The sequence below is a fragment of the Sphaeramia orbicularis genome, chromosome 19 (assembly GCF_902148855.1).
Source record: "Sphaeramia orbicularis chromosome 19, fSphaOr1.1, whole genome shotgun sequence".
Taxonomy (NCBI): domain Eukaryota; kingdom Metazoa; phylum Chordata; class Actinopteri; order Kurtiformes; family Apogonidae; genus Sphaeramia; species Sphaeramia orbicularis.
The window spans coordinates 9,958,475-9,974,901 of NC_043975.1; the positions used below are offsets into that span (position 1 = coordinate 9,958,475).

The window sequence follows — 16,427 nt, forward strand, 5'->3', positions numbered from 1 at the left end:
ACTATCTAAGTGTTCCATGAGGTGTTTCAAGGTGTTTCAAGTCCTTATTTCAAAATTCATCAGCGCCCTCCGGTGGTCAAATGGTAAGGCTATAGTATGTGCTCTGAAAAGGGTCATTTTGGTCACGTCATCAAATGTGAATAAATGTGTTCTAAATGACTTAGGAGGATTATCTAAGTGTTCTTTGAGGTGTTTCAAGGTGTTTCAAGTCCTTATTTATAAAATTCATCAGCACCCTCCGGTGGTCAAATGGTAAGGCTATAGTATGTACTCTTAAAAGCGTCATTTTGGTCACGTCATCAAATGTGGCTAAATGGGTTCAAATTGATTTAAAAGGACTATCTAGGAGTTACTTGAGGTGTTCCAAGGTGTTTCAAGTCCTTATTTCACAATTCATTAGCGCCCTCCGGTGGTCAAATGGTAAGGCTATAGTATGTGCTCTGAAAAGGGTAATTCCAGACATGTTATTAAATGTGGCTAAATGTTTTCAAAATGATTTAAATGGACTATCTAAGTGTTCCTTGAGGTGTTTCAATGTGTCTGAAATCCTTATTTCAAAATTCATCAGCGCCCTCCGGTGGTCAAATGGTAAGGCTATAGTATGTGCTCTGAAAAGGGTCATTTCGGTCACGTCATCAAATGTGAATAAATGTGTTCTAAATGACTTAGGAGGATTATCTAATTGTTCTTTAAGGTGTTTCAAAGTTTTTCAAGTCCGTATTTCAAAATTCATCAGCGCCCTCCGGTGGTCAAATCGTAAGGCTATAATATGTGCTCTGAAAAGGGTCATTTTGGTCACGTCATCAAATGTGGCTAAATGTGTTCTAAATGATTTAAAAGGACTATCTAAGTGTTCCTTGAGGTAATTCAAGGTGTTTCAAGTCCTTATTTCAAAATTCATCAGCGCCCTCCGGTGGTCAAATGGTAAGGCTACAGTATGTGCTCTGAAAAGGGTCTATTTGGTCACGTCATCAAATGTGAATAAATGTGTTCTAAATGACTTAGGAGGAATATCTAAGTGTTCTTTGAGGTGTTTCAAGGTGTTTCAAGTCCTTATTTCAAAACTCTTAAGCGCCCTACGGTGGTCAAATCGTAAGGTTATAGTATGTGCATCCTAAAAGGGTCATTTTGGTCACGTCATCAAATGTGGCTAAATGTGTTCTAAATTATTTAAAAGGACTATCTCAGTGTTCCTTGAGGTGTTTCAAGGTGTTTCAAGTCCTTATTTCAACATTCATCAGCGCCCTCCGGTGGTCAAGTGGTAAGGCTATAGTATGTGCTCTGAAAAGGGTCATTTTGGTCATGTCATCAAATGTTGCTAAATGTGTTCTAAATGATTTAAAAGGAGTATCTAAGTTTTCCTTGAGGTGTTTAAAGGTGTTTCAAGTCCTTATTTCAACTTTCATCAGCGCCCTCCGGTGGTCAAATGGTAAGGCTATAGTATGTGCTCTGAAAAGCGTCATTTTGGTCACGTCATCAAATGTTGCTAAATGTGTTCTAAATGATTTAGAAAGACTATGTAAGTGTTCCTTGAGGTGTTCCAAGGTGTTTCAAGTCCTTATTTATAAAATTCATCAGTGCCCTCCGGTGGTCAAATGGTAAGGCTATAGTATGTACTCTTAAAAGCGTTATTTTGGTCACGTCATCAAATGTGGCTAAATGGGTTCAAAATGATTTAAAAGGACTATCTAAGAGTTCCTTGAGGTGTTTCAAGGTGTTTGACGTCCTTATTTCAAAATTCATTAGCGCCCTCCGGTGGTCAAATGGTAAGGCTATAGTATGTGCTCTGAAAAGCGTTATTTTGGTCACGTCATCAAATGTGGCTAAATGTGTTCTAAATGACTTAGGAGGATTATCTAAGTGTTCTTTGAGGTGTTTCAAGGTGTTTCAAGTCCTTATTTATAAAATTCACCAGCGCCCTCCGGTGGTCAAATGGTAAGGCTATAGTATGTACTCTTATAAGCGTCATTTTGGTCACGTCATCAAATTTGGCTAAATGGGTTCACAATGATTTAAAAGGACTATCTAAGAGTTCCTTGAGGTGTTTCAAGGTGTTTGAAGTCCTTATTTCAAAATTCATCAGCGCCCTCCGGTGGTCAAATGGTAAGGCTATAGTATGTGCTCTGAAAAGCGTGATTTTGGTCACGTCATCAAATGTGAATAAATGTGTTCTAAATGACTTAGGAGGATTATCTCAGTGTTTTTGAGGTGTTTCAAGGTGTTTCAAGTCCTTATTTCAAAATTCATCAGCGCCCTCCGGTGGTCAAATCGTAAGGCTATAGTATGTGAATCCTTAAAGGGTCATTTTGGTCACGTCATCAAATGTGGCTAAATGTGTCCTAAATGATTTAAAAGGACTATCTAAGTGTTCCTTGAGGTGTTTCAAGGTGTTTCAAGTCCTTAGTTCAAAATTCATCAGCGCCCTCCGGTGGTCAAATGGTAAGGCTACAGTATGTGCTCTGAAAAGGGTCATTCTGGACACATCATCAAACTTGGGTAAATGTGTTCTAAATGATTTAAAAGGACTATCTAAGTGTTTCTTTGAGGTGTTTCAAGGTGTTTCAAGTCCTTATTTCAAAATTCATCAGCGCCCTCCGGTGGTCAAATGGTAAAGCTATAGTATGTGCTCTGAAAAGCGTCATTTTGGTCACGTCATCAAATGTGGCTAAATGGGTTCAAATTGATTTAAAAGGACTATCTAGGAGTTACTTGAGGTGTTCCAAGGTGTTTCAAGTCCTTATTTCACAATTCATTAGCGCCCTCCGGTGGTCAAATGGTAAGGCTATAGTATGTGCTCTGAAAAGGGTAATTCCAGACATGTTATTAAATGTGGCTAAATGTTTTCAAAATGATTTAAATGGACTATCTAAGTGTTCCTTGAGGTGTTTCAATGTGTCTGAAATCCTTATTTCAAAATTCATCAGCGCCCTCCGGTGGTCAAATGGTAAGGCTATAGTATGTGCTCTGAAAAGGGTCATTTCGGTCACGTCATCAAATGTGAATAAATGTGTTCTAAATGACTTAGGAGGATTATCTAATTGTTCTTTAAGGTGTTTCAAAGTTTTTCAAGTCCGTATTTCAAAATTCATCAGCGCCCTCCGGTGGTCAAATCGTAAGGCTATAATATGTGCTCTGAAAAGGGTCATTTTGGTCACGTCATCAAATGTGGCTAAATGTGTTCTAAATGATTTAAAAGGACTATCTAAGTGTTCCTTGAGGTAATTCAAGGTGTTTCAAGTCCTTATTTCAAAATTCATCAGCGCCCTCCGGTGGTCAAATGGTAAGGCTACAGTATGTGCTCTGAAAAGGGTCTATTTGGTCACGTCATCAAATGTGAATAAATGTGTTCTAAATGACTTAGGAGGAATATCTAAGTGTTCTTTGAGGTGTTTCAAGGTGTTTCAAGTCCTTATTTCAAAACTCTTAAGCGCCCTACGGTGGTCAAATCGTAAGGTTATAGTATGTGCATCCTAAAAGGGTCATTTTGGTCACGTCATCAAATGTGGCTAAATGTGTTCTAAATTATTTAAAAGGACTATCTCAGTGTTCCTTGAGGTGTTTCAAGGTGTTTCAAGTCCTTATTTCAACATTCATCAGCGCCCTCCGGTGGTCAAGTGGTAAGGCTATAGTATGTGCTCTGAAAAGGGTCATTTTGGTCATGTCATCAAATGTTGCTAAATGTGTTCTAAATGATTTAAAAGGAGTATCTAAGTTTTCCTTGAGGTGTTTAAAGGTGTTTCAAGTCCTTATTTCAACTTTCATCAGCGCCCTCCGGTGGTCAAATGGTAAGGCTATAGTATGTGCTCTGAAAAGCGTCATTTTGGTCACGTCATCAAATGTTGCTAAATGTGTTCTAAATGATTTAGAAAGACTATGTAAGTGTTCCTTGAGGTGTTCCAAGGTGTTTCAAGTCCTTATTTATAAAATTCATCAGTGCCCTCCGGTGGTCAAATGGTAAGGCTATAGTATGTACTCTTAAAAGCGTTATTTTGGTCACGTCATCAAATGTGGCTAAATGGGTTCAAAATGATTTAAAAGGACTATCTAAGAGTTCCTTGAGGTGTTTCAAGGTGTTTGACGTCCTTATTTCAAAATTCATTAGCGCCCTCCGGTGGTCAAATGGTAAGGCTATAGTATGTGCTCTGAAAAGCGTTATTTTGGTCACGTCATCAAATGTGGCTAAATGTGTTCTAAATGACTTAGGAGGATTATCTAAGTGTTCTTTGAGGTGTTTCAAGGTGTTTCAAGTCCTTATTTATAAAATTCACCAGCGCCCTCCGGTGGTCAAATGGTAAGGCTATAGTATGTACTCTTATAAGCGTCATTTTGGTCACGTCATCAAATTTGGCTAAATGGGTTCACAATGATTTAAAAGGACTATCTAAGAGTTCCTTGAGGTGTTTCAAGGTGTTTGAAGTCCTTATTTCAAAATTCATCAGCGCCCTCCGGTGGTCAAATGGTAAGGCTATAGTATGTGCTCTGAAAAGCGTGATTTTGGTCACGTCATCAAATGTGAATAAATGTGTTCTAAATGACTTAGGAGGATTATCTCAGTGTTTTTGAGGTGTTTCAAGGTGTTTCAAGTCCTTATTTCAAAATTCATCAGCGCCCTCCGGTGGTCAAATCGTAAGGCTATAGTATGTGAATCCTTAAAGGGTCATTTTGGTCACGTCATCAAATGTGGCTAAATGTGTCCTAAATGATTTAAAAGGACTATCTAAGTGTTCCTTGAGGTGTTTCAAGGTGTTTCAAGTCCTTAGTTCAAAATTCATCAGCGCCCTCCGGTGGTCAAATGGTAAGGCTACAGTATGTGCTCTGAAAAGGGTCATTCTGGACACATCATCAAACTTGGGTAAATGTGTTCTAAATGATTTAAAAGGACTATCTAAGTGTTTCTTTGAGGTGTTTCAAGGTGTTTCAAGTCCTTATTTCAAAATTCATCAGCGCCCTCCGGTGGTCAAATGGTAAAGCTATAGTATGTGCTCTGAAAAGGGTCATTTTGGTCACGTCATCAAATATGAATAAATGTGTTCTAAAAGACTTAGGAGGATTATCTAAGTTTTCTTTGAAGTGTTTCAAGTCCGTATTTCAAAATTCATCAACGCCCTCCGGTGGTCAAATGGTAAAGCTATAGTATGTGCTCTGAAAAGGGTAATTTTGGTCACCTCATCAAATGTGGCTAAATGTGTTCTTAATGATTTAAGAGGACCATCTAAGTGTTCCTTGAGGTGTTTGAATGTGTTTCAAGTCCTTATTTCAAAATTAATCAGCGCCCTCCAGTGGTCAAATGGTAAGGCTATAGTATGTGCTCTGAAAAGGGTAATTCCAGACATGTTATCAAATGTGGCTAAATGTGTTCAAAATGATTTAAAAGGACTGTCTAAGTGTTCCTAGAGGTGTTTCAAGGTGTTTCAAGTCCTTATTTCAAAATTCATCAACGCTCTCCGGTGGTCAAATGGTAAGGCTATAGTATGTACTCTTAAAAGCGTCATTTTGGTCACATCATCAAATGTGGCCAAATGGGTTCAAATGATTTAAAAGAACTATCTAAGAGTTCTTTGAGGTGTTTCAAGGTGTTTCAAGTCCTTATTTCAAAATATAAAAGCGCCCTCCAGTGGTCAAATGGTAAGGCTAAAGTATGTGCTCTGAAAAGGGTCATTTTGGTCACGTCATCAAATGTGAATAAATGTGTTCTAAATGACTTAGAAGGATTATCTAAGTGTTCTTTGAGGTGTTTCAAGGTGTTTCAAGTCCTTATTTATAAAATTCATCAGCGCCCTCCGGTGGTCAAATGGTATGTGCTCTGAAAAGGGTAATTCCAGACACGTTATCAAATGTGGCTAAATGTTTTCAAAATGATTTAAATGGACTATCTAAGAGTTCTTTGAGGTGTTTCAAGGTGTTTCAAGTCCTTATTTCAAAATTCATCAGCGCCCTCCGGTGGTCAAATGGTAAGGCTAAAGTATGTGCTCTGAAAAGGGTCATTTTGGTCATGTCATCAAATGCGAATAAATGTGTTCTAAATGACTTAGAATGATTATCTAAGTGTTCTTTGAGGTGTTTCAAGGTGTTTCAAGTCCTTATTTATAAAATTCATCAGCGCCCTCCGGTGGTCAAATGGTAAGGCTACATTATGTGCTCTGAAAAGGGTAATTCCAGACACGTTATCAAATGTGGCTAAATGTTTTCAAAATGATTTAAATGGACTATCTAAGTGTTCCTTGAGGTGTTTCAATGTGTCTGAAATCCTTATTTCAAAATTCATCAGCGCCCTCCGGTGGTCAAATGGTAAGGCTACAGTATGTGCTCTGAAAAGGGTCATTTTGGTCACGTCATCAAATGTGGCTAAATGTGTTCTAAATGATTTAAAAGGACTATCTAAGTGTTCCTTGAGGTGTTTCAAGGTGTTTCAAGTCCTTATTTCAAAATTCATCAGCGCCCTCCGGTGGTCAAATGGTAAGGCTATAGTATGTGCTCTGAAAAGGGTCATTCTGGAAACATCATCAAATGTGGCAAAATTTGTTCGTAAAGATTTATAAGGACTATCTAAGTGTTCCTTGAGGTGTTTCAAGGTGTTTCAAGTCCTTATTTCAAAATTCATTAGCGCCCTCCGGTGGTCAAATGGTAAGGCTACAGTATGTGCTCTGAAAAGGGTCATTTTGGTCACGTCATCAAATGTGAATAAATGTGTTCTAAATGACTTAGGAGGATTATCTAATTGTTCTTTGAGGTGTTTCAAGGTGTTTCAGTCCTTATTTCAAAATTCATCAGCGCCCTCCGGTGGTCAAGTGGTAAGGCTATAGTATGTGCTCTGAAAAGGGTCATTTTGGTCACGTCATCCAATGTTGAAAAATGTGTTCTAAATGATTTAAAAGCAGTATCTAAGTTTTCCTTGAGGTGTTTCAAGGTGTTTCAAGTCCTTATTTCAAAATTCATCAGCGCCCTCCGGTGGTCAAATGGTAAGGCTATAGTATGTCCTCTGAAAAGGGTAATTTTGGTCACGTCATCAAATGTGGCTAAATGTGTTCTAAATGATTTAAAAGGACTATCTAAGTGTTCCTTTAGGTGTTTCAAGGTTTTTCAAGTCCTTATTTCAAAATTCATCAGCGCCCTCCGGTGGTCAAATGGTAAGGCTATAGTATGTGCTCTGAAAAGGGTAATTCCAGACACGTTATCAAATGTGGCTAAATGTTTTCAAAATGATTTAAATGGACTATGTAAGTGTTTATTGAGGTGTTTCAATATGTCTGACATCCTTATTTCAAAATTCATCAGCGCCCTCCCGTGGTCAAATGGTAAGACCATAGTATGTGCTCTGAAAAGGGTCATTTTGGTCACGTCATCAAATGTTGCTAAATGTGTTCTAAATGATTTAAAAGGATTATCTAAGTGTTCCTTGAGGTGTTTCAAGGTGTTTCAAGTCCTTATTTCAAAATTCAAAAGCGCCCTCCAGTGGTCAAATGGTAAGGCTATAGTATGTGCTCTGAAAAGGGTCATTTTTGTCACGTCATCAAATGTTGCTAAATGTGTTCTAAATGATTTAGAAAGACTATCTAAGTGTTCCTTGAGGTGTTTCAAGTCCTTATTTCAAAATTCATCAGCGCCCTCCGGTGGTCAAATGGTAAGGCTATAGTATGTGCTCTTAAAAGGGTCATTCTGGAAACATCATCAAATGTGGCAAAATTTGTTCGTAAAGATTTAAATGGACTATCTAAGTGTTCCTATAGGTGTTTCAAGGTGTTTCAAGTCGTTTTTTTAAAAAGCCATCAGAGCCCTCCGGTGGTCAAATGGTAAGGCTATAGTTTGTGCTCTGAAAAGGGTCATTTTCGTCACGTCATCAAATGTGGCTAAATGTGTTCAAAATGATTTTAAAAGACTATCTAAGTGTTCCATGAGGTGTTTCAAGGTGTTTCAAGTCCTTATTTCAAAATTCATCGGCGCCCTCTGGTGGTCAAATGGTAAGGCTATAGTATGTGCTCTGAAAAGGGTCATTTTGGTCACGTCATCAAATGTTGCTAAATGTGTTCTAAATGATTTAAAATGACTATCTAAGTGTTCCTTGAGGTGTTTCAAGGTGTTTCAAGTCCTTATTTCAAAATTCATCAGCGCCCTCCGGTGGTCAAATGGTAAAGCTATAGTATGTGCTCTGAAAAGGGTCATTTTGGTCACGTCATCAAATGTGAATAAATGTGTTCTAAATGACTTAGGAGGATTATCTAAGTGTTCTTTGAGGTGTTTCAAGGTGTTTCAAGTCCTTATTTATAAAATTCATCAGCACCCTCCGGTGGTCAAATGGTAAGGCTATAGTATGTACTCTTAAAAGCGTCATTTTGGTCACGTCATCAAATGTGGCTAAATGGGTTAAAATTGATTTAAAAGGACTATCTAGGAGTTACTTGAGGTGTTCCAAGGTGTTTCAAGTCCTTATTTCACAATTCATTAGCGCCCTCCGGTGGTCAAATGGTAAGGCTATAGTATGTGCTCTGAAAAGGGTAATTCCAGACATGTTATTAAATGTGGCTAAATGTTTTCAAAATGATTTAAATGGACTATCTAAGTGTTCCTTGAGGTGTTTCAATGTGTCTGAAATCCTTATTTCAAAATTCATCAGCGCCCTCCGGTGGTCAAATGGTAAGGCTATAGTATGTGCTCTGAAAAGGGTCATTTCGGTCACGTCATCAAATGTGAATAAATGTGTTCTAAATGACTTAGGAGGATTATCTAATTGTTCTTTAAGGTGTTTCAAAGTTTTTCAAGTCCGTATTTCAAAATTCATCAGCGCCCTCCGGTGGTCAAATGGTAAGTCTACAGTATGTGCTCTGAAAAGGGTCATTTTGGTCACGTAATCAAATGTGAATAAATGTGCTCTAAATGACTTAGGAGGATTATCTAAGTGTTCTTTGAGGTGTTTCAAGGTGTTTCAAGTCCTTATTTCAAAATTCATCAGCGCCCTCCGGTGGTCAAATGGTAAGGCTCCAGTATGTGCTCTGAAAAGGGTCATTTTGGTCACGTCATCAAATTTGAATAAATGTGTTCTAAATGACTTAGGAGGAATATCTAAGTGTTCTTTGAGGTGTTTCAAGGTGTTTCAAGTCCTTATTTCAAAATTCATTAGCGCCCTCCGGTGGTCAAATGGTAAGGCTACAGTATGTGCTCTGAAACGGGTCATTTTGGTCACGTCATCAAATGTGAATAAATGTGTTCTAAATGACTTAGGAGGATTATCTAATTGTTCTTTGAGGTGTTTCAAGTCCTTATTTCAAAACTCTTAAGCGCCCTACGGTGGTCAAATCGTAAGGTTATAGTATGTGCATCCTAAAAGGGTCATTTTGGTCACGTCATCAAATGTGGCTAAATGTGTTCTAAATTATTTAAAAGGACTATCTCAGTGTTCCTTGAGGTGTTTCAAGGTGTTTCAAGTCCTTATTTCAAAATTCATCAGCGCCCTCCGGTGGTCAAGTGGTAAGGCTATAGTATGTGCTCTGAAAAGGGTCATTTTGGTCACGTCATCAAATGTTGCTAAATGTGTTCTAAATGATTTAAAAGGAGTATCTAAGTTTTCCTTGAGGTGTTTAAAGGTGTTTCAAGTCCTTATTTCAAAATTCATCAGCGCCCTCCGGTGGTCAAGTGGTAAGGCTATAGTATGTGCTCTGAAAAGGGTCATTTTGGTCACGTCATCAAATGTGAATAAATGTGTTCTAAATGACTTAGGAGGATTATCTCAGTGTTTTTGAGGTGTTTCAAGGTGTTTCAAGTCCTTATTTCAAAATTCATCAGCGCCCTCCGGTGGTCAAATCGTAAGGCTATAGTATGTGAATCCTTAAAGGGTCATTTTGGTCACGTCATCAAATGTGGCTAAATTTATTTTTAATGATTTAAGAGGACTATCTAGATGTTCCTTGAGGGGTTTCAAGATATTTCAAGTCCCTGAATCTAAAATTTATTGGCACCCTCCGGTGGTGAAATGGTAAGGCTATAGTATGTGCTCTTAAAAGGGTTATTTTTTTCACGTCATCAAATGTGGCTAAATGTGTTCAAAATGATTTAAAAGGACTATCTAAGTGTTCCTTGAGGTTTTTCAAGTCCTTATTTCAAAATTCATCAGTGCCCTCCGGTGGTCAAATGGTAAGACTATAGTATGTGCTCTGAAAAGGGTCATTCTGGTCACATCATCAAATGTGGCTAACTGTCCACTAAATGATTAAAGAGGACCATCTAAGTCTTCTTTGAGGAGTTTCAAGGTTTTTCCAGGCTTTAATCCAAAATTTGTCAGTACCCTCTGGCGGCTGTGTAGTAAGGCTTTGTAGTTTTTACTCATATGTGCAACAATGGTCATTCTGGACACATCATCAAATTTCAATAAAAAGTGCACTACATGTTTGCTAATGTCTGTGTAATCCTTCTCTTATGTGGTTCAAGGTATTTTAAACTTTTATTCCAAAATTCATCTTCACACCCTGGTGACCGAGTAGTAAGGTATGTGCTCAAAAATTTCATCAACTTTACATAAAAAGTGCACCAGATACTTACTGAGGTCCATGTGATCCTTCGTTAAGGTTTTTCAAGGTGTCTGAATCATTTATTCCAGAATTCTTCAGTGTCTTCTGGTGGTCGAGTAGGAAGGATATAGTATGTGCTCAAAAATGGTCATTTTGGACATATCAAGTTTGGCTAAAACTTCACTGGACAGGTGCTAAGGACCATGTGATTGTTGTCTGAGGTGTTTCAAGATGTTTCAATCATTTGTTCCAAAATTTATCAGTGCCCTCAAGTGACTGAGTAGTAAGGCTTTAGTATGTGCTTATATGTGCAAAAATGGTCATTCTGGACACATGTTCAAATTTCAATGAAAAGTGCCCAACATATTTGCTAATATCATTGTAATCCTTCTGTGATGTGTTTGAAGGTGTTTCAAACTTTTATTCCAAAATTCATCATCACACCTTGGTCGTCGAGTAGTTAGGCTGTATAGTATGTGTTCCAAAAATGGTCACTCTGGACATATCATCCAATGTACATAAAAAGTGCAACAGATACTTACTAAGATCCATGTGATCATTCCTTAAGGTGTCTGACACATTAATTTTTTAAATTTTATTTATTTAACCTTTATTTAACCAGGAAAAGGATCCCATTGAGATTAAGAACCTATTTTTCAAGGGAGTCCTGGCCAAGAGACAGCATGAAACACAACACATAGTTACAACATACAATTACCTCATACAATTACAAAAAACAATAATTTACAGGACAATTCAACCTATGAAAAACACATGCAAGTCATTGAGTTGTTCTCCAGCACTTTGAGTTTGGATTTAAAAGCATTCAGGGAGATCAGTTCAGAGAGTTTCCAGTCTTTTAGCAACATATTCCATGTGGACGGAGCAGAGTACGCAAATGCCCTTTTTCCCACCTCTGTACGGGCAAATGGCACAAAGAGGAACAAATGCTCGTTTGATCGCAGACAATAAGAATCAACACTTCTTCTCGTACTTAAACTACAGATATAGGAAGGCAGTAGCCCAAGTATGGCCTCATAAATGAAGGTGCACCAGTGTCCCAGCCTCCTGGTGGACAGGGCAGGCCAGCCCACTCTGGAATACAAGTCACAATGATGTGTCCTGGTTTTAGAATTTGTAATAAACCTCAGAGAAGCATGATAGACTGTGTCAATCATTTTGAAGATACTTAGACGATGCGTTCATATAAAGTACATCTCCATAATCTAACACTGATAAAAAAATTGGCAGTGACAAGGCGCTTTTTTACATCAAAAGAAAAACACAACTTGTTTCAAAAGTAAAAGCCCAGTTTAAGCTTTAACTTCTTTACCAGGTTTTCAATGTGGGGTCTGAAAGTGAGGGAGGCATCAGTCAGGACACCAAGATATTCTTCAGTGCCCTCTGGTGGTCGAGTAGTAAGGCTATAGTATGTGTTCATATGTACAAAAATAGTCATTTTCAACAGATCATCAAATCAATAAAAAGTGCACATGATACTTACTGAGGTCCATGTGGTCATCCCTTAAGGTGTTTTATGGTCCCTGAAGCATTAATTCAGAATTCTTCAGTACCCTCTGGTGGTCGAGTAGTAAGGCTTTAGTATGTGCTTTAAAAACTGTCATTTTGGACATATTATCAAATGTGGCTAAATGTCCACTAAATAATCAAAGAGGACCATCTAAGTGTTCCTTGAGGTGTTTCAAGGCTTTATTCCAAAAATTTTCGCTATCCTCTGGTGGCTGAATGGTATGTGCTCTAAAAAGGGTCATTCTGGACACATCATCAAATTTGGCTGAGTGTCTTTTAAATGATTAAAGAGGACCATTTAAGTGTTCCTTGAGGTGTTTCAAGATTTTTCAAGGCTTTATTCCAAAATGTGTCAGTACCCTCTGGTGGCCAAATAGTAAGACTATATAGTATGTGCTCCAGAAGTTTTCATTCTGGACACATCATCATATGTGACTAAATGTGTTCTAAATGATTCAAGAGGACCATCAAAATGTTCCTTGAGGTGTTTCAAGGTGTTTCAAGTCCCTTTTCTGAAATTCATCAGCGTCCTCCGGTGGTCAAATGGTAAGGCTGAATGGTGTCTGAAGCATTAATTCCAGAATTCTTCAGCGCCCTCTGGTGGCTCTGGTGGTAAGGTAAATAAGTGCTTCTGACATATGGAGACAAACAACCAGTCACCTCCACCTATGGGCACTTTAGATTAACCAGTTAACCTGTTCGTGTGTGTCTTTGGATGGTGGAAGGAAGCCAGAGTACACAAAGAGAACCTACGCAAACACAGGTAGAACATGGAAACTCCACACAGAAAGGTTTCTGGTGTTGAACTCTGGACCTTCTTTTTTTGAGGCCACAGCGCTGACCACTGCACTGACCACTGTAAACAATTTGATTTTCTTTTTTTTTACTATTAAAAGGGTTTTGAAACTGCTTTGAAAAACCACAGAATTCATTGTAAAAAGAGAAGTCCCTTCAAATGTTTTGTTCCATTTACTTGGAGTCATCCCGGTCAATGATTTTAATGCAGAGCAGAGATATATTTTACATATTTTACTATTGATTGCTAAAAAAAATAGTAACAGTAAATTGGAAGAGTGTCAAGTCACCAACAGTAATAGAATGGAAACAAAGACTGAAACAAGTGTACACTATGGAAAGAATGACCGCATCATTACAAATAAAAATGGATCTTTTTAAGCGGAGATGGCACATGGTCGAAGACTATTTGTATAATTAAACTTTTTGGGTTGTTGATGAGAATTGCTCTTATAAGCCCTGGCATGAGGTGTTTTGCATTTATATAGATGTGTACATATGTATACAAATATATGAATATCTCGATATTTGGCAATGTATCTATAGATGTAGTATAATATTTGTAACAATAATAATACTATGTGGTGTAATTTATTTATTTATTTTTTTATTTAGGTCTTGTCTCAGATGTTTTTGTTCTGTTTTATATTGTGCAAAAATCTAAATAAAAGTTAAAAAAACAAAAAAAAAACAAACAAAACAGAATTCACAATAAAATGTTGATTACTCAAAGCAGGACCTGAAGCAAGGTTATTATCGTTAACGAAAACAAACGAAATGACGGAAACTGGAATTGTAAAAACATTTTCGTTAACTGAAATAAAGAAAAACTATAATTTTAACAATTTTAAAATTAAAACGTAGAGAAACTTGTAGGACACACATACCTGTGACAAGCCTGGATTGGCCTGGATATGACCCCTGAACTAAACTGAGTTTGAAACAGAACCTGGTACAGAACCTGCAAAAGCCGAGACTGAAAAAACTTTTTTGTCAGTAATTTATACTATTTACTAAATGCTGCTGACAGTCGGAGACAATGTTTCATTTCTGTGTATTCTATATGCTGAAAATGACAAATAAATTTTAATCTGAACCAAGGTTATTATCGTTAAAGAAAATGAACGAAAACTGGAATTGTAAAAACATTTTTGTTAACTGAAATAAATAAAAACTATAATTAAAAGAAAAAACGATAACTAACTGAAACTGTATTGTGTGCTTACAAAACTAAAATGTATAAAAATTATGGATAAAATTTCTTTTGTTTTCATCTTTGTCAATGTCGGATTGATACGAAATCGATTTTATTTCGCTCTAGCAATTTTAGCTGCTGGCACCAAACGGCACTTAACGGTCCATCACTTCTTGTCACTTGTCATTTATACTTGTCTTCTGGTCCCCACTCCACCTGGAAACATGGAGACTAAAGTTGGGAGAAAGCAGCAGAGTCCTGTCTGGGATTTATTTGAATACGACAGCGAAGAAGAGAAAAGATATGATAAAACTAAAACTAATACTAAAACTAAAACTAAACTAAAACTAAGCATTTAGAAAAAAATTCAAACTAATAAAAACTAGCAAACCTGCTCTAAAAACGAATTAAAACTAACTGAATTAGAGAAAAAAAAAAGTCAAAACTAAATAAAACTAAGCTAAAATGAAAAATCCAAAACTATTATAACCTTGACCTGGAGTTTCTGTGTTTCAAATGTTTTATCAGTGTGTGATGCTGCTTAGATGAGGTCAGCATTTCTGATTTGGTGGCTGCAGTCCTGGTGTTTTTAAGGTCAAAATCCACTAAATCTCTGAACGTGTCACATGCGTCCACATGTGGCGGCTCTGCTGTCGGTGCCTTTGCCGTTGTGCCGTGTCGTGCGTTTTGACGACAGATGCTTTGCTTTTTGCTCCCATCTGTCCCCGAGCAGCATTAGCAGAATTAACTCCTGTTATTTTCACAAATCAGGGACCAGTGACACCTTCAGCTCACCTTGTGGAAAACCAATCAGTCAAATATGTCACCTGAGTCCAAAGGAAACTCACTGAGGTTTAATGTGTCACTAACACGTTGTTCTGCTTTCCACCTCTGAGCCTGTTACTGTTCCAGTGCGCTTCTATCTACAGCTCAGACCAAATTAGATCACTAGTCCACTACACAGTCATTAAGGCCGTGCTCGTTTGTTCTCGGTCAAAGATCTTTTCAGAGAATTGTGAACTGATTGGTTTAGTTCCTCACAAATCCCCCAGAGGTCGACCGAGTGGCACGAGGAGTGACGATCATTTAAGTGTTTGTGTTGTTTCTAAAGCTGATTGGTCAGTTCTGGCCTCCAGTGAAAGTACAAAAGAAGGGAGGTCCAACTCATTTTAACCCCTAACCCTAACCCTAACCCTCCAGTGAAAGTACAAAGGCAGGGAAGTCCAACTCATTTTAACCCTAACCCCTAACCCTAACCCAGCCCTCTAACCCTAACCTAACCCCTAACCTAACCCTCTAACCCTAACCTAACCCAGCCCTCTAACCCTAACCCTAAAACCTTAACCTAACACCTCACCCTAACCTAACCCTCTAACCCTAACCTAACCCAGCCCTCTAACCCTAACCCTAACCCTCTAACCCTAACCTAACACCTCACCCTAACCTAACCCTCTAACCCTAACCCTCTAACCCTAACCTAACCCAGCCCTCTAACCCTAACCTAACCCAGCCCTCTAACCCTAACCCTCTAACCCTAACCTAACACCTCACCCTAACCTAACCCTAACCCTCTAACCCTAACCTAACCCAGCCCTCTAACCCTAACCTAACCCAGCCCTCTAACCCTAACCCTAACCCTCTAACCCTAACCTAACACCTCACCCTAACCTAACCCTCTAACCCTAACCTAACCCAGCCCTCTAACCCTAACCCTAACCCTCTAACCCTAACCTAACACCTCACCCTAACCTAACCCTAACCCTCTAACCCTAACCTAACCCAGCCCTCTAACCCTAACCTAACCCAGCCCTCTAACCCTAACCCTAACCTAACCCAGCCCTCTAACCCTAACCTAACACCTCACCCTAACCTAACCCTCTAACCCTAACCTAACCCAGCCCTCTAACCCTAACCTAACCCAGCCCTCTAACCCTAACCTAACCCAGCCCTCTAACCCTAACCTAACCCCTAACCCTAACCCAGCCCTCTAACCCTAACCCCTAACCTAACCCTAACCCCTAACCTAACCCTAACCCCTAACCTAACCTAACCCTAACCTAACCTCTAACCCTGACCTAACCCTAACCCCAACCCTAACCTTACCCCTAACCCCAACCCTACCCCTAACCCCCACCCTAACCCTAACCTAACCCTACCCCTAACCCTAACCTAACCCTAAACCCTAACCCAACCCCAACCCTAACCCCCTAGCCCTAATCTTCTAACCCTAACCTTAACCCTTCCCTAACCCTACCCCTAACCCCCTAACCCTAACCCCTAACAGATATACTATGTGCTCTATTAAGGTAATTTTTGGCACATTTTCATGTTTCAAAAGTATTTTAACTGGTTCAAGTTGCACCACAAAGTGCTCCTAGATATATTTCAGGTGTTTCTTATTCTTTTTC

General features: G+C 38.5%; 1 protein-coding gene across 2 annotated transcripts in view; it reads right to left on the reverse strand.

The window, feature by feature from the left end:
• rgrb (retinal G protein coupled receptor b) overlaps positions 1 to 16,427 on the reverse strand; it is a 53,034-nt gene that overhangs the window by 3,853 nt on the left and 32,754 nt on the right. Inside the window, exons 9-10 of one of the 2 annotated variants that reach the window (XR_003934110.1) lie at positions 11,993 to 11,998; positions 9,887 to 9,898 (exon numbers count right to left, since the gene is read on the reverse strand). The gene's annotated coding sequence lies outside the window, so the exon portion shown is untranslated. Of the gene's footprint in view, positions 1 to 9,886; positions 9,899 to 11,992; positions 11,999 to 16,427 lie in introns of those variants that run through there. The other variant, XR_003934109.1, reaches the window with a different exon arrangement.